At 36.3% G+C, this 18,783-nt stretch overlaps 1 long non-coding RNA gene across 1 annotated transcript in view; it reads right to left on the bottom strand.

Annotated features, from left to right (window-relative positions):
* Positions 1 to 18,530, bottom strand: part of LOC131303723 (uncharacterized) — a 64,490-nt gene extending 45,960 nt beyond the window's left edge. Inside the window, exons 1-2 of the long non-coding RNA XR_009192156.1 lie at positions 18,243 to 18,530; positions 17,996 to 18,099 (exon numbers count right to left, since the gene is read on the bottom strand). This is a non-coding gene — a long non-coding RNA (uncharacterized LOC131303723). The remainder of the gene's footprint in view (positions 1 to 17,995; positions 18,100 to 18,242) is intronic.
* Positions 18,531 to 18,783: the final 253 nt, after the last annotated feature.

Raw genomic sequence — 18,783 nt, 5'->3', positions numbered from 1 at the left:
CTGAGGTTCGGGAGCCAAGTTACAAGAGGGAAAGGATTTTATGGCACCCCTCTCGCCCAATCTGGAGATCGGTCTCTACTCGGGCATTTTGTAAAACGTTTGCATTTTTCTCTCATTAATCATTTTTCAGCCAATTAGGGCGGAGGAACAGTTAATGGGGGTTTAAAACTGTAACAAGTTGCATTATATGACAAAATGTTTATGGATGACTTATTGATTGAAGCAAAGAGTATAGTTGAGAACAAGCACCTGTGAGCATTTTAGACAAACTGGGGACACACCAATCCAGAAGGAAGCACGCAAGAGGAAACTGTATGCACTGGCTAGGCCACTGCATGCAGAGACGACTTGCGTACGTCACAGAAAACTGGCGTGCGCCGGTAAATTTAAGCTCACAGCTCCTATTTCTCAACCCTTTGGGCTCTGGAAGGACAAATGCACACCCAGGACAAACCACACAGTTAGTATCACAGCATATATACGGTTACAGACAGCATAAATGAATCTTAAGGAGACAAAATAAACAAGACGCCCCATAAACAGTGTGGGGAAGTAAACAGAGGCCAGGGTTAACTATCATGCAAGGGCCAGCCACTGGACCCATTGTAACTGTTGTACGCCAGTCCAAAGACCCCGTACGCCAGTTACTCTATTTGGTCAGTGCTTGGCTTTGCATGATCTGGGCTCTAGAACATAACCAGAAGGATCCCAGAGGCCTTCTGAAACAGAAATAACGAATGATAACTACACAGCTCTAAAATACAGAAAGCAGTAAACGGGTTCTTATCATGCTGAAAGGTAATAAAGTAAAAAGAAAGCAGAAAGATGGATGATCAATGATCCCCATGCCAATACTGCACATATCACCATGACTGGCGTACGGCTCATTCTTACTGGCGTGCGCCATTGATGACCATACTCGATCCATGAAATGCTACCAGCTTTAGGGTCAGGACTAGTATTGATTACCAGCCTTGACCCTGCTAACACCCCTCAAGGGTCAGAACAGGTTGCAGAATAAAAGGTGGTATACCTTTTTACGATAGAGTTTGATTGAAGGTTTGAACTTGCAGAAGTTTAAGGGATGGATGATGGGTGTGAGGGTATGGTGAGTGTATGGAGAAGTGTTTGCTTCCTCTTCCAACTGATGGGAGAAGTAAGAAAGCAAAAACAAGGAAAAAGAGAGCTTAAATGCTTTTATGAGTCTTAAACTTGTGAACCCCTTGCATATAAATGCAAAAGAGAGCTTAAATGCTTTTACCAGCGCACGCCAGCATAGTACTGGCATAAGCAAGCATGGTTTTGCTGAGGCCATTTGGTTCTGGCTTGGGGGGTTTGGACAAGGCTCGACAAAGGTTTGAATGAGGTTCAGGACGCTCAAAGCTCAAACACACCAATAACCTCAGAATGTTCTTGACCGTAATCATCATTGGAGATTCAAAGACCGTAAGTAAACCAATCTGGATAGTCCAGAATAGGGTGTCTACAGAGAGTGAAATGATAGACACCCAGAACGAAACGAAGACGAATCGAAGGAGACCACCATGACTGGAGATCGAAAAAGAGGAAGAATAGGGTATCTCCTCCTCTCTTTCTCTCTCTCGTTCATTCCAAATCACAAAAACCCTAACCCAGTATATCTGTGGTGCGGTTTCAGATCTCGTTCGTTCCAGACCGAAGAAGATGATTCAAGACGACCACGACTGGAGATCGAAACCCTAACCCGCAAGGTATCTCCTTCTCTCTCGAGAGAGATTTTCCCGGACCCGGATTAGGGCTTGGTTGAAAAATGCATTTGATGAGAATCGAATAATCCCATTGCTGCTAATTCAGATTTTTTGGTTTATTCAGTTCATGGTTAGTTGTAAATCTAGTTATTCCACTTTGTTTAGTTGCAAATCTGGTTATTCCCATCTGGGTTGTTTTTACACACCAGAAAATGATTTAGTTGTGAATATGTTTTTTGTAGTAACGTATATTCTACAGTGAAACCTTACTGTGAAATCTTACTAAACCAAATTTTACATCGGAAAATAATTTTGTACAGTGGCTCATTTGTCTTTGTAATCCTGTTACTAAACCAAACAGAGGTCTTCCTCTGTTCGAATCGACACAAATCTAGTTTTCTTTTTCTTTTTCTTTTTCGAGTTAGGGATTTTCAAGAAAAAGGGTATTTTAGAAGTATGTTTTAAAAAAACAAAATGGGTATTTTCTTTGTAGCTTGCTGATCATAGAAAATAAACTCCTCTCTCTTGGTGTTAAGGTCGAATCGGCAAAATTATTAATCAAAATTGTTTATTTCTAGCAGCAATTCCTTTCACCGAATATATGTATTGAAAAAGGTTTTTTCAGCTATTCAGTTGCTAGAGAGATGCCCATGAACCATTTTAATAGTTTTCTTTTTTTTTCTTAGCTCTTTGCAAGATGTTAGGTTGAGTGATGACAACGAGGATGACGACGATCAATCTGTAGTATTTCAATTTGTTTAAAAAGACTTCAATTGAAGTTTTGGTCATATAGATTCATCAATGAGAAATTAAATTTTTTCTAGTGAGTCAATAAGCGCTCTCTTGCAATAGCGAAATCTCGATTAAAAGTCTTGGGATTGATTTTTGGCAGGTGGGTTGTGTGCTGATATTCTACCTGGAGTGGGTGGTTCTGACTCTTGCATTCTTCCTCAAGTACTCCCTCCATCCCTTTTTAAGTGTCCTGTTTCATAACTCCAACTTATTAAAAAGACATCATCATTACACATTTCACATCAACTTTTTCCTCCACTTTCCTTACTTACCCATCATCATTACACTTTTACTCACTAACTTTTCAAAATAAAATCTACTTTTAGGGACAAAATAGACAATACACCAACTTTTACCCCCCTAACTTTACAAAATGGACACTTATTAAGGGACAGCCCAAAATGGAATACTGGACACAAAAAAAGGGACGGAGGGAGTACTATGCATATGTGGAAGGTGGTGATCTTTCTAAGAGGAGTGCAAAGGTACAGCAAGTGGAGGAGGAGGACATGAAGAACTGGCCATGGCCCTTCCAAGTCTGGACATGATGGGAACTGAATTTGTATTTGTGTTGGCATTTGTAAGAGCACCGATGGCGACTTTTTTTGTTTACCTTCCAATATGCTTGAAGAATATTTGGATTTCGAAGCAGGTCTTGTTAGAAGTTGGCACATGTAAAATTGTTAGAGCATCTTCAATGGGTTTAGTTTTTTGAATTGCCTACTTTTAACCAAATTCAGACATCCATTTGGTTTTTTGTATGCTATCCTCTCAATTTTCGGTAAACAGAGTATACTGGTGATGGGGCAGTTTCTTGATTGCCAATGAACTTTACAGATCTACTTGGGCTCGGGGCAGTTAAAATCGTTGCTTCAGACAAGAAGAAATGAAGTTAAAACCAATAAGCACAACGATCCAATGATCTATAAACCCTGGTATGTGACAAGATGATCAATGAGAATGTAAGTGGTACCGGCCAATTTACCTCAGCAAAAAGTAACCACAACATTTACGATACAGAACATTGTTTGCGCAAACCAATCGTTCTGAACTAGATCTGTACGTGGCCTATTAGTCCAACAAACCACGTCGGTAACCCCTAAACTTGTTGTCATGTCTTTGTTTGTTAAATCAATCCATTAACCCACAACCTCATCTCAGCTTGGTAGAAGCCGCAAGGCTATGACTCATTCACTCTTAAAACCAGCATCACATTTCCAGTTCACTTTATGCAGTAGAGCACCATTCCAAGTTAAACCATGGTGATGCAGTCATATTTAGGTGGAGCAATGTGCGATTCTTTGATAGATACACCCAATCTTGTATTGAACGAAATAAAAAGAACATCAATGTTGAACATGAAGGACTGCAACTAATATTTCAATTTGATCAAGAGCACTCTCAATTCCAGTCATCTCATTCAACTTTTCACTACTAGTTTGAACATGAAGGACTGCAACTTTTACAATTGAAGGGAACCTCATTGAAAAGCAAACCAGTAACAGGAAAGCTACTATAGCATTACAATTTACACGAAGCTTAACATCGGGAAATACATTAACAATTTCCTTGGGTAATCAAACGGACAAGAATTTACAAAGTAATCAAAATTCCATTCTATTGTTCTTCACTTAGAACAATCAATGTTCTTCTATATCTTCAATTCAAATCTGAATCACCGGAGTAGAAAACATGGACTTCCTCAACCCCTCAAGCCTCTTCGAATCCCTTTATCTTCTGTGATCAGCAAGCTACAAAGAAAATACCCATTTTGTTTTTTTAAAACATACTTCTAAAATACCATTTTTCTCGAAAATCCCTAACTCGAAAAAAAAAAAAAAGATTTGTGTCGATTCGAACAAAGAGAGACGTCTATTTGGTTTAGTAACAAGATTACAAAGACAAATGAGTCACTGTACAAGATTATTTTCCGGTGTAAAATTTGGTTTAGTAAGATTTCACAGTAAGGTTTCACTGTAGAATATACGTTACTGCAAAAAACATATTCACAACTAAATCATTTTCTGGTGTGTAAAAACAACCCAGATGGGAATAACCAGATTTACAACTAAACAAAGTGGAATAACCAGATTTACAACTAACCATGAACTGAATAAACCAACAAATCTGAACTAGCAGCAATGGGATTATCCGATTCTCATCAAATGCTTTTTTCAACCAAGCCCTAATGCGGGTCCGGGGAAATCGAGAGAGACAGAGAGAGAAGGAGATACCTTGCGGGTTAGGGTTTCGATCTCCAGTCGTGATCGTCTCAAATCATCTTCTTCGGTTTGGAACGAACGAGATCTGAAACCGCACCACAGATATAGAGGGTTAGGGTTTTTGTGATTTGGAACGAACGAGAGAGAGAGAGGAGGAGATACCCTGTTCTTCCTCTTCTTCTATCGTTCAATCTCCAGTCGTGGTGGTCTCCTTCGATTCGTCTTCTTCGTTTCGTTCTGGGTGTCCATCGTTTCACTCTCTCTCTCTCTCTCTCTCTCTAGCGTGAAATGAAATTGAAAGCATACAGTGGAATATGGAATCTGGGTGTTATAACCCGGTTATGACCTGCGAATCATTTACCCGACTCGGACACTTTTTTAACCGCGAGATTCCCCCTCCTTTCCCCAGCTGTTGGATGAGATCCAACGGCTCACAGCTCAAGTCCGCATTTAAGGAGTCTAAGAGCGTCCGTAGCTGAAGGAGATATATATATATATATATATATACACACACACACACACACATACAATTGGGTTCTAGTCAGGGAGACCTGACCCAAGCTCCCATCCGCACCTGCCTCATAAGCCGTTGGATCTCATCCAATGGCTGAGAAAAGAATAGGAATCTCGCGGGTTAAAATGACACGCGGGTCACGGGTTATAACGAAAATGGGTTAAAACCCACAAAACGGATCCAGCTTTCCCCTTTCCCTTTTAGTGCTTTCCCCTTCGAACAGAGAGAGAGAGAGAGAGAGATCGACGAACAGTGCGAACAAGAAGAAGACGATACGAAGAAGAAGATCGAACCCAAAAAAGAACAAGGTATCTCTCTCTCTGGCTTGTTCTCCATCTAACGGGTTAGGGTTTTTTTTTTTTTTGGTTACTCGATTATGGTAAACCAGATCAATGAAAAAGAAGAAGTAGAAGAAGAGGATCGAAGCCACGAACAAGGTATCTCTCTCAATCTCTCTCTATCAGAATCTCTCAGAAATTAGGGTTTGATTTGTGTAAGTAGAAAAGCAATTGGTTTAAACCGTTTACGGTATGTACCTTTGTTCTTGTTGAAAGGAAAATTGGTTTTGTGTAAGGAGAAAATGATGGGAAATAGAACACGTAGCTTAAAGTAAAAGGGGATGGAGCCAGTTGAGTCTATCTTTGACACCGGAAATTAAATACTACCCCACTTGACCAAGAGAGCAAGAATAGCAGACCATATCAGTTTCGTCAAATGGTATCCCTTTTGATCTCTCCGCTTTATGGCGTTCATCTGCTAGTTTTTTTTTTTTACTAATTTGAGAACTAGCATGAAGCTTCTCCTTCAAGTGCTAGCTAAGACAAGTCAATTGGCATGCCAAATCCCTTGCCTCTGCCAAAATTTGGCAAAAGTTATGGCAAAAGGCTCTCAACTAGGTAGCCAATCTTGCTTCCATTTGTTATACATGACCTAATTTTGTTATACATGACCTAATTTTGTTGCTTCCATATGTTAGATATTCAGGCATATATAACAAGGTTGATTTCGGGTCCAATTCCACCTCAAATCGGACAATTGCAGCAGCTTTCCAAGATTGATTTCGGCAACTACTTCTTCGGCCCAATTGTGTTGCTCTGATTTTGTTACCAATTGAAGTTAGGAATGTTGTTTTTTTTTCTTTGTTGTAAGGTGGTGAACGTAGTACAGGTTGGCCAGTTTCAGCTTTTTGTCTGTTCCGTTGTTTCCTTTGGTGGGCTCTCAAGGTTATACCCTTGGCCATTTTTTATTTCTTGGACTGAGATTCTTGGCAATTAATCGAAGTTGAGGAATTTTTGGCAAGCAATCCGTGTCATGTCCTAGGGTCTGAGGTTGTGTGTAAACAAGTGCTGAAACTTTGGTGGAAAACTAGTGCTGAAACTTTGTGAAAACAGGTACAATTATCCAGCAAGAGTAACTAGATATTGTATGATGTAAAGATACAAGGAACTTTTTATTCTGGATGTCACTTCTTTTTCCTTCTTGTTTTCCTTTTCAGAGAACTTATCCATGATTTGTTAGGTTGAGGGAGTATGTGAAGGATCTCAGTTTTCACTGTTCCATCCTTATGTTCTACCATTTCATATGAGTATACCATTTATGGTTGAATTCCATGTCGTTGGGTTTGAGAACTGGTGTACCTACGAAAGTTTGGAGGACATTTTCTTTTCAATATCACTCTTATTGAATAGCCAAAATTCAAGTAGCCAAAAATAAAGTAGCTGGCATTGATGTCACATGCGAGCGTGAGTTTTTGCCTCCATCGGGTACAATTATCCAGTAGCACCAGATGTGGCTGTTAGCAAATAAAATGGAAGCTGGTTCTTTGATAGAAAATTATGGGTAATGATAGCATCTACATTGATTCAATAAAAAATGAAAAGTTACGGAGTTTTCCCAACTGAAATCATAATAGGAGACCGAAGCAAGTAAAATACAGCCATTTGTTGAGGTCACAATGCCTCCAAGAACTCGTGGCAACCTTTCGGCCGCCCAACGACCTATAACATTAGTCACTACTCCCACTGGGGAGATGAAGTAAGCCCCACAACCCAAAGCAACGAAAAACAAATAGAATTTGCTACAAATAGAATTTGCTTGAAGTTGATAATTGTTCTTTCCCAACGGTTAAGCATTACATCAGAGTCTTGTACAAAAGAACATGACCAAGTGGCCATCCATTTGAACCACCATGTTAAACCATACATCAGAGTCTTGATAATTGTTCTTTCCCAACGGTTAAGCATTACATCAGAGGATAATTGCTGCTCCGAGTAAATAGGAAGCAATGTTAAACCACCTATTTGAACCACCATGGCCATCCATGTTTGATTGCACACGTACGAGCAAAAGTGGGTAATTGGTGATGATTTCTTGTGGCAGCAATTGCACATTGAACACAGCTTCAACGAATCAACATACGCCCTCCAAGCATCATTTGCCTCTTCCAATGAAGAATATCTTTTATACACAGCCCTAGAGAATTTACTCACTTGTTCGCAACAAGTTACCCAACTTCGATATATATATATATATATCAATATACTCCAGCAACCCTTGTAAACCAGTAAACTGCCATGTACTGTTTCTGATTCAGCAATTGAATTCAGATTGTTTTAGTAAGTAATTCATTTCAGTAATTTTGTTGTTCAAATTACTAGTAAAGCTATTCTATAAAATTATAGAGCTATTATATAATTGATTTATTCATTATTCTTTCATAGATTCAAATTTATTCAATTATTCACTATTCACCCGACACTATTCATGTGTCACTATTCATCCGTCACTATTCATCACTATTCACTCACGAATTTACTATTCATCCGTCACTATTCACTATTCATCCGTCACTATTCATGTCACTATTCACCATAGGTACCATAGCCTTTGTTTCTGATTCTTTTGTAACATTTGTTTGATTCTTTTAGTAATAGTAACATTATATCCCCAGTAAACTTTAGTACTTCAATTCCCACTGTCTTTACTCTGACCCACATGTTCTTCCCCCTTGTCCGTGCTTCCGCCCCCCCTAATGGTATCAGAGCCAAGTAGGATATAGTTGAAGAATTAAACTCAAGTAATCTGTAAGTTGTATTTACTCCTACTTAATTTTCATTTAGTCTTTTTGTCCTGCTGAAATTTTAGTTAGTATTTTAGTTCGGTTGTCATCGGTCGACCACTTTGCAAAAGACCACCTTAGGTAATCCGTAAAAGTCCCCGTGAGTAAGTCCCAGGGTAGGGCAGTGAGGGGTTGGGAAAAAACCTGGGGTATGTGTCAATTGGGGTATGTGTTTATCATGACAATTTAGGATTAAAATATTAATTAAGAAATCTTTAGGGTTAAAATACTAAAAGAAAAGTCTGTAGGATTAAAAACAATGAATAGATTATTTAGGTGTAGTTCTTCAGCCAGTTCTTCAATGGCTTCTCTATCTGAGTTAGCGGACATAGTCAACCAAGAAGAACATGAGTATCAAGATTTAGATACAGGATTAGGAAATTGGAATATACCTAAAATTCCAGTAAAAGAAATTTATAAATCAAGTTTTTTAGATGATGTTTTTCGTACTGATCAAGTTACTAAAACTGCTGAACATGTTTATGCCATTACTAAACAAGAAGAGAGATGTTCTCTCCTTAGTCAACAATCAGTCAAACGTCACCTTGAACGAGGATATAATTATATTCATGTAGGATTAATACAAGTTGCAATTAAACCATTAACAAGAAGAGGATTAAATTCCTCAGTTTTATTATCTTTAAGAGATAGTAGATTCACAGTCTATAGTGATAGTCTCCTAGGATTAATGGAGTCAAGTCTACATAATGGTCCAGTTTATTTTAACTGTTACCCCGATTTACCCCTTAGTTTAAAAGATAAAAATATTTTGAAAGCATTAACTTTAAATATTCAAACTGCCGGAGCAATCACTCAAATGCTTGAAGGTAGTTAGTCAATTGCATTAATTTACCGTATTTACTATAAATGTATGAAAACTAATTTAAATATTCATGCATTAGTCAAAAGTCCCAAAGATAAAACTGTACTTATACAAGGTAGCACAAATGCTAATGTACAAGTACCCAAAACCATTTCTTGGAATGATATCCAGTTACCAACCAGTTGGCTTAGTGAAAATGAGAGTTTCCCACAGAAACTCCAAAATGACATAATTGATCTAGACTATATTCAACAATACTTAGATGGTACAGTCAGGATAAGTTTTGATCAACAAAGAGTAAACCCTCCTCTGAGAATCAGAGAATTAAGTCGATCCAATAGCTCAATAGCTATGGATAGGTCAAATAGTTCAACTACTTTGCCTAGGAAGGACAAAAATTTAATTGATCCCAGTATTAGATTAAAATGTGTTGAATCAAGTTCACAAATTAGTAAACCTTGTTATTCTACACAGTCAAAATTTGAGGATGAAGACACCTTTCAAGGGTCTCCAACTCAAACAGATTTTGAAGAACCCACTGATCCAACTTTATTAGTTTTAAATAAACCTTTTGAAATAAATTTTGACAAATTATATTCTGAATTTAAGTCAAAAGAAAATAAACAAAAAAGAAAAAATTATTTTGCTAAATATACATCTAGTAAACAGGATAAAATTTTAGCTCATTGGGAAGCATTTATGGAAGAATCCGGAACTGAAATTTATTTTTTCGACTACTTAGAAAATTATTACAAAAAAGTCAATACTCTTACAAAAGTAAAATGGACAAAATCAGACAATACTGTTACAACTGCTAGTCACCCTCCTTTAGATTCAATCATTATTAATTACAAAGGATCTGCTATATCAGCATCTCCATTCAAATTACCAACTGATAGAACTGAATGTAAGCAAATAGCTGAACAAATTAATTACACTAATCAATGTCTCACAACGATTAGTAAACAATTGGATAAAATAGAAACTAAAATAGATGAAGGATCCTCTAGTAGCATCCCCTCATCCAGTAAAAATATTGAAAAACCTCTTATCCACCTCCCTGAAAAGAGAGAACAAATTAGTCTAAACCAAAATCAAAATATTCAAAAAATTGAAAATTTGCTCACAAAAATAGCAATTAAATTAGAACCACAGTCACCTCAGCTTGCTACAATTACACAAAACTACGACTCCCATACCTCTAGTCAAACCTCTTCCGATGAAGAAATCACAAACCTGCAAAAACAATTCTCTGAGCAAGAAATAAATCGCCTTTATAACCCCTCAGCAAACCCTACTAGCATTACCAAAAATTGGTACTCTAGGCCAACCCCTCCTGATTTACAGTATGAAGAAAATAATTTAATTAACCAGTTTTCTGTTTCGTCTAATAAATTATATGAATGGAATATAGATGGTCTAAGTGAACACCAAATATTAGAAAAATTAAATCACATGTCAATGGCTGCCAATAGTTACCTAAGTAATACTGAACTTAGTCAACCACAAATTGTTGATTTATTAACCTCTGGTTTTACTGGAATGCTAAAATCTTGGTGGGATAAATACCTCACCAGTGAGTCAAGAGAAGAAGTAAAACATGCTGTTCAACTTGATGAAAATGGTCTCCCAATTTTTGATAATGAAATTGGAATGGGAATAACCGACGGAGTTAATACCCTAATTTACACCATAATTAAACATTTCATTGGTCAACCTAGCAACATTACCTCCAGGATACATGATCAACTGACTAACTTGCGTTGTCCAACATTAAGTGATTTTAGATGGTACAAAGATGTTTTTACATCTAGAGTCATGCTCCGAGATGATTGTACAAAATCATTTTGGAAAGAAAAATTCATTAATGGACTCCCTAATTTATTTGCTCATAAAATTAGAGATGTTCTTAGTCAGCCAACAGGAGTAATTGAATATGATAAGTTAACATACGGTGACATTATTAGTACCATTCAAAAAGAAGGTCTAAGAATGTGCATTGATATGAAAATTAGTAAACAAGCCCAAAAAGACAAAAATAAAGCCAAATATGAATTGGGTAACTTCTGTGAACAATATGGTCTACCCCCTGTAGCACCATCACGAAGGAAAACCAAATCTCATACCAAACCAACTACCAGTCATAAAAGTCACAAATACTATAGGCGTAATAAATCCTCCACACCATCCAAAGATAAATATTATGAAAAACCTAAAACACAAAAGCATAAAAACAGAAAAACAAATGACAAGTCAAATGATGTTACATGCTACAATTGTGGCAAAAAAGGTCATTATAAAACTGAATGTAAAGTCAAAACAAAAATTAATCAACTCAACATATCCGACACTAATAAACAGCAGATTTTAGAAATTTTTAGAGCACAAAATCTGAGTAACACTAGTAATGAAGATGACAGTATCAAGTCTTCCGAGTACCATTCTCTAAGTAATAGTCCCAGTGACGACCAAATTGAGATAGGATGTACTGCTAACTGCTGTAAAACAATAAATGTACTTACCAAAGAATTACCTGAAGAAGAATTACTTATTGACTTAATAAGTAAATTAGATGATTCTGAGTTGAAACAACAATATATTAAAAAACTCAAACAACTCTTAATCCAACAAAGTAAAAAACCTCAATACAATAAGCCAATTATTAACCTCAATACCACTATTGAACGATTCAGTAAAATTCACAAAGTAATAACCCTGCAAAGTCTCCAAGAAGAAATAAATCTGATTAAAAAAGAAATTGAAACAATTAAAAATCAACTTCCAAGAAAAAGATTCGTCCGGTTTAAGGATGACCAATTATCTTCTGAATCTTCTTCCAATGAAGAAGAGCCCATTAATCAAACTCAACATCCTAGTCAAGAACAATTTTTTGATCCCAATCATCCAATTGATGATTCAGTAAATTACAGATTAAATTTACTAAATAAAATAAAATTACAAAAATGGCATGCACGTATCAAATTAATCATAGGAGATTACAGAATTGAGATTACTGCCCTTATAGACACAGGAGCAGATTTAAACTGCATTCAAGAAGGAATAATACCAAAAAAGTATTATCAAGAAACAACTGAACGGTTGAGTTCTGCAAATGGTAGTAAAATGCAGATCAAGTATAAATTACCTGAAGTAAATATTTGCCAAAATAAAATTTGTTTCAAAACATCATTCGTTTTAGTTAAAAATTTAACTGATAAAGTAATTTTAGGAATACCCTTTATTTACTTACTTTATCCATTCACAGTCACTAGTAACAATATTATTACCACTTCTCTTGATCAACAAGTCAATTTTGAACTTTCATCAATACCAAACGAAGATGACTTATGTCAACTTCAAAATTGCTCTATTTATCCTACTAATGGTTTATTTGATTGTTTTACAGATGGCTCAAAGTCAACAGAAAACTATTCCTTTTGGGAAAATCCTACTACCAGTATTTCCTGAAGGAGCCAGCACAAAATTTAGGAAGCTTAAAAACGTAGGCAGCATAAATGAGACCCAACAATGTCTTCTGGATAATCTCTGGAATACGCGTGGGGATCATCGTAAATTCCTAGACAGCTTAAATTCTTTGAGTATTTATTTTAGTCAACAGACTAGTGGAGTTATTTTCCCTAGTTCTTCAGGTGGAGTTTTGATAAACCCATCTTTAGTCAGTAATAATTATACTAACCCTTCACATTGTGAACGATGTGAAGCAATAAATTGTCAATTCCTGAATTTAAATTACAGGTACCACCAGTCAATGATTGAACTTGCTCAACTCCGAGACAAGAAGGCCTCCTTTACCCCACTGGTAAAGGTAGAGAAAAGACAATCATCCCCACTGGATGATGGTGAAAGCGTGTGTGTGTTGGAACCATTCCAAAAAATGGCATCCAAAGCCCTAGCTTTACCACAGTCATTATCTCTCATACCCACATCTCTACCTACTGAAATAGCAAACCATATTCAACACCTAGCCAGACAAGATGCCCATCATTTCCAAGAATTCCTATTTGAAACCCTTACTAAACTAGCCAGTCAACCAACCCCAGGATTATCAATCACTTGGGAAACTCACTACACTGAAAATCCAGTCACCTGCCCCAATACTAACCCATTGTGCCAAGAAATACCATTAGAACGATACAGTTGCCCTTGTAATTTAGTATTTAGTGTCCCGAAAGCCTGTATCAATATACAGTACTTTCAAGACATTATTGTTCCCTATAAAGATCAAGTCATCCAAATTAGCCCAATGACCCTACTAGATTATGGATTTCTTAGACAATTAATTTTCACTAGTCCAAACCAAACTGACCGAGTCACCCGCAAATTAGCTGTTTGTGTCAAAAACCTCTTTGCTAAATATGGCGCATTAATATGCCAAGTCCTAATTACTAGTAAAATGCCGGAATGGACAAACACGGGGAATGTGATACTGGCCCAACATGTCATGTATCTCTCTGCAAATTGGCCATTCAGCAGATTGCATGCACCTATTCAACTCATTGAAGATGAATGCCCCTGGCCATGTTCCAAACCACCCAGAGCACAAATCCGGCATCACAGAGCCAAGTCAATTGCTCAACTCCTTGAAATTGATAATCAATTCATTGATCACCTGCATCATTTAGTGTGTGAAGACCCTATTCAAAAAATCAGAGCCACAGAACCTATTCAAGAAGTCCCATTCATTTTCTACACCAAATTTCAAAACCTAGTCAAGGAATATCAGAATCAGCAAAGCCACCTACTTGAAGACAGTCAAGCAGATGAATCTACCTCACAAGTCAACAGTGATGACAATGGACGGGATTATTGGGAGAATCTCACATGTGAAGAATTGCAGAATATGGACAACATGATGGATTGGTAGTCATTTCTACTTTTGGTCCCACCTGCACCGAAAGTAGAAACAGTAACCTCCTTTATTTACTGTAGTCACGTGATTCTACTATTCAATGTTTGTAATTTCTCTGATCCTTATTCTATAAAAGGATCCGAGAAGTCAGTAGGCAAGATAGACTGGAATAGAATACAATAGACTGAAGTAGGAGAGTAAAAAGAGAGGAGAGAAAACGAGAGAGGTTTTAGAGAGAGAAATTCTCCTACCACTTCCCCTGTTCCTCATCCTCTGTAGTAAACCCAGTCATTGCTGAGTATCAATATACTCCAGCAACCCTTGTAAACCAGTAAACTGCCATGTACTGTTTCTGATTCAGCAATTGAATTCAGATTGTTTTAGTAAGTAATTCATTTCAGTAATTTTGTTGTTCAAATTACTAGTAAAGCTATTCTATAAAATTATAGAGCTATTATATAATTGATTTATTCATTGTTCTTTCATAGATTCAAATTTATTCAATTATTCACTATTCACCCGACACTATTCACGTGTCACTATTCATCCGTCACTATTCATCACTATTCACTCACGAATTTACTATTCATCCGTCACTATTCACTATTCATCCGTCACTATTCATGTCACTATTCACCATAGGTACCATAGCCTTTGTTTCTGATTCTTTTGTAACATTTGTTTGATTCTTTTAGTAATAGTAACATTATATCCCCAGTAAACTTTAGTACTTCAATTCCCACTGTCTTTACTCTGACCCACATGTTCTTCCCCCTTGTCCGTGCTTCCGCCCCCCCTAATGGATATATATATATATATATATATATATATATATATATATATATACACGGGACTCTTCCAACAAAAACAACATAATAGAGCCCTCTTCCAGCCATGGCTACATTAAAAAACAAAAAAAAAAAAAAACCAATCTCAACTTTCTTAATGAAATATATTGTATGGAGTGGGCATGACAAAACTGGGACCCCATATATTTTCTTGTCCCTAACAACTGATATTTCAACACCATGGAATGGTCTGCTAATGTTTGTACTGAGATTAGGGAAAAAATGGGTAGCCAGTGAGTTTTCTTTTAGGCTGCTCACAGAAAAAGTGTCCACAAATGAGATTTGGGAAACTCAAGAATATATGAATCATTTTCACACGCAACAAAAGACCCAAATATGAGCATGACCCCTATATATTTCTGCCAATAACCAGCTAAACTAATATTCATGAATTTCAGCTAAATGAAAAATTACAAAAACAAAAAATACTGAAATCAAAACCCTAATCTTCTTATACAGTCATTCAAAAAAAGCCCCTTTTTTTGTTTGAAACAATTGATCAGCTAAACAGATTGAGATACAGAGAAAACCAAATTTTTTTTGTTCGAACCCTAATTTCAGCATTTTTTTCTTACAACAAGCTCTCACAAAAATAAATAAATAAATTCTGCAGAAAATCGAAACCCTAATTTCTAGTTTTACGATCAAATGCATAGAACGAAGAGATCGAGAGAGATAGAGTTGTTCTAGTTCGAATGTTCGAACCCTAATTTCAGGTTCGAACAGAAATTTTTGAAACCGCACCCTTTCTGGGTTGAACCAGAGAGAGAGAGAGAGATACGTACCTTCGTCAAAGGGTCCCTGCTTCGATCGATTCTTCTTCATCTTCTTCGTATCGTCTTCTTCTTCTTCGCGCTGTTCGTCGCCTCTCTCTCTCTGTTTTTGAACGGGAAAGCACTAAAAAGGAAAGGGGAAAGCTGGATCCATTTTGTGGGTTTTAACCCATTTTCGTTATAGCCTGTGACCCGCGTGTCATTTTAACCCGCGAGATTCATTTTCTTTTCCCAGCCGTTGGATGAGGCAGGTGCGGATGGAAGCTTGGGTCAGGCCTCCAACGGCTTATGAGGCAGGTGCGGATGGAAGCTTGCACTACAAGAAAAATGAAAATTAGTGACGAAAAAGTGGCGACGAAATTTAATTTTGTCACTAAATAAGTATATTTGGCAACGAAAAAATAAATTCGTCACTGTTTTGACGACTTCCGTGACGAAATAATTTTGTCACCAATTATACTTGTTTAGCGACGAAAAAAATATTTTCGTCACCAAAGGTATCCATTTGGTGACGAAATACATTTTTCGTCACCAAAAGCTTAAAAAAGGTGAAGAAATTTTTTTTTGTTGCCAAAGATAATTATTTGGTGACAAAAAATATATTTCGTCGCTAAATGAGACCAATTTAGTAACGAAATATTTTTTTCATCACCAAATGCTTAACTTTGGTGACGAAAAAAAATTTCGTCACCATTTTAACGCTTTCAGCGACGAAAAATATATTTCGTTATCAAACGGGTACCTTTCGTGACGAAATTTAAGAATTGCGCTTTGTCACTAAATGTATTTCGGACATAATCTTTACTAAAAACTCCGATTGAGATAATTCAAATTGGGTTTGAACAATAACTCAATTGCCTACAACTTTTATGTTTATCAAAATTACTAATTTTAATGTTTAAAGGTTCAAAATTGCATTCAAAATATATTTTAATGTTAAACATATATGTTATATATTAGATATTTCAAATATTTACTGAAAAGTGTGTGTGGTGCAGTTGGTTAGAGCTTGCGCGAAAAACTCAAGAGACTTGGGTTCGAGACCTAGTAAAAACAAGAAAGAATGATTTTTTTTCCCATATGAAAACGTCTTTTGCAACGAAAATTTTCGTCACCGATGAGATTCATCAGTGACGGATTTTTTCGTCGCCAAAAAGAATAATTTATGATAAAAAACTTCGTCATCAAAAAGCACAATAAGCGAGGAAAAAAATTTCGTTACCAATTATTCACTTTTTGATGAAGAAATATTTCGTCATCAAAAGACACTATAGGTGACGAAAAATAGATTTCGTCACTAGGTAGGAATCCTCGACAACCTTTAGTCGACAAATTTTTTTTCGTCACCTATATTATTTGTGACGATTTTCATTCGTCACCCAATGTAATTTTTCTTGTAGTGTTGGGTCAGGTCTCCCTAACCAGAACCCAACTGTATATATATATATAACCATATATATGTATATATGGTCCCAAATATTCTCATATAACCATATGTTCTCTTTATTAAATAACATAGGATATTTCTAATCTAGAGTGTTATATATAACAATATAACGTTATATATTATTATATCTCTCTAACTGAGAATGTTTTAAAAAAAGTAACATTAAATAACAACAAAAACACACAAAAATATATTTTTTGTGTGACACGAAAAACACACATATAACCTTATATATTTTTTCAAAAAACACAACCTGTTCCAACATTATATGTCTAGCCCTAGAAAAAACACACATATAACCTTATATATCTATTCCAAAAACTCCAAATATATCAGAAGCAAGTCGGAGAGGCCGCTGCGCAGACCAAATCAATAAGTGATTGATGAAAAGTACAAATATAACATTATATATTTATTCAAAAAATTCAGATCTCTAACCCTAGAAAAAAACACACATATAACATTATGTATTTATTCAAAAACCTACAAATCTGATGATAACCGAACACAGGACAAACAAAAGACCGGATCAACCTTCTTATAATATTATATTTTTTGTTTTTATTACTCCAGATTTCTCTCCAGTAAAACAAATAAAAGACCGGATCAACCTTTTTAATACAATAGACAAACCAACTTTAAAGTACGTTTATGAAAAAGCGGAATAACGTTATATAATTGACTAAAACTACAAATTCCACACACATAACAAGTCGAAAATCCAAATTCGTTCAGGATTAGTGCAAGAAATAGACTATAACTACATCAAGAGCAGTTCAATGCACGAGGGCTCGTACACAATTGTGTCCAGAAGTTGTGTTCCGAGACTCTTCATAAACAAAAGGTAGAAAAACACCGTACCTGCTGGATGTTTGGGGAAACAGAAAGTTGATTTGGGTTCCTCAGATCATCTCCATCCAAACCCAGAAATATTAAAGCCTTGGTGCCAGAATCCACTGTAGTTACTGCCAATCAAGGAAGAAAAAAAAACAAAGAACACCCAATTAGTTTTTTATTTGGTACGTAGCCGAGAAAATAAATAGGAAGAGGAAGAAAGGGAAGCTTTTACCTGTTTCTCATTCTTTCTGTTTGGTAGCCGAGAAAATACATTGATATGACGAGATCTTGAGGAGCCTCTCGATGAGTGAATTTGGAGGCGGACGGTTCACCAGGGGAGGGGAGGAGAGAGAGAGGGGAGGCTCAGATCTGTTTTGTAATCTAGAGTTTCTCTCTCTATATGTTATATAGGAGGGTTTTTTGGTCTTGAAAAATATCTCTTTTTAAGTAAATTGGAGTTATTAGGTTATATAACTATATTAGTGGACTAAAGGGGTTATGAAATTTAGAAGTGGACTTAGAGGGTTACAAACATGCTATAGTGGACCTCTCACCAATTTTTTATTAGATCTAGATCACAAATTACTAGTAACTAATTTTCTCGCTCGCTTAGCATAATAATCCCATGCATTGCTTCAACTCCCTACCCCATCATAATGTCGAATACCACCTCTTGTTTTCTTTATCAAAATCAAATTACGAATCAGTAATCCGATCATGAAGGGATAAAAAGACAATATTATTTCAAAGTAGCGAGTTCTAGCTAGGGGCGGGTACAGACGAACCCCTTTTTAGTAACCTGAGCGTTTTTC

Source organism: Rhododendron vialii, chromosome 10a, assembly GCF_030253575.1.
Source record: "Rhododendron vialii isolate Sample 1 chromosome 10a, ASM3025357v1".
Lineage (NCBI taxonomy): Eukaryota > Viridiplantae > Streptophyta > Magnoliopsida > Ericales > Ericaceae > Rhododendron > Rhododendron vialii.
The sequence above is the reverse complement of the archived record's forward strand: the minus strand, read 5'-3'. Positions and strand labels throughout refer to the sequence as shown.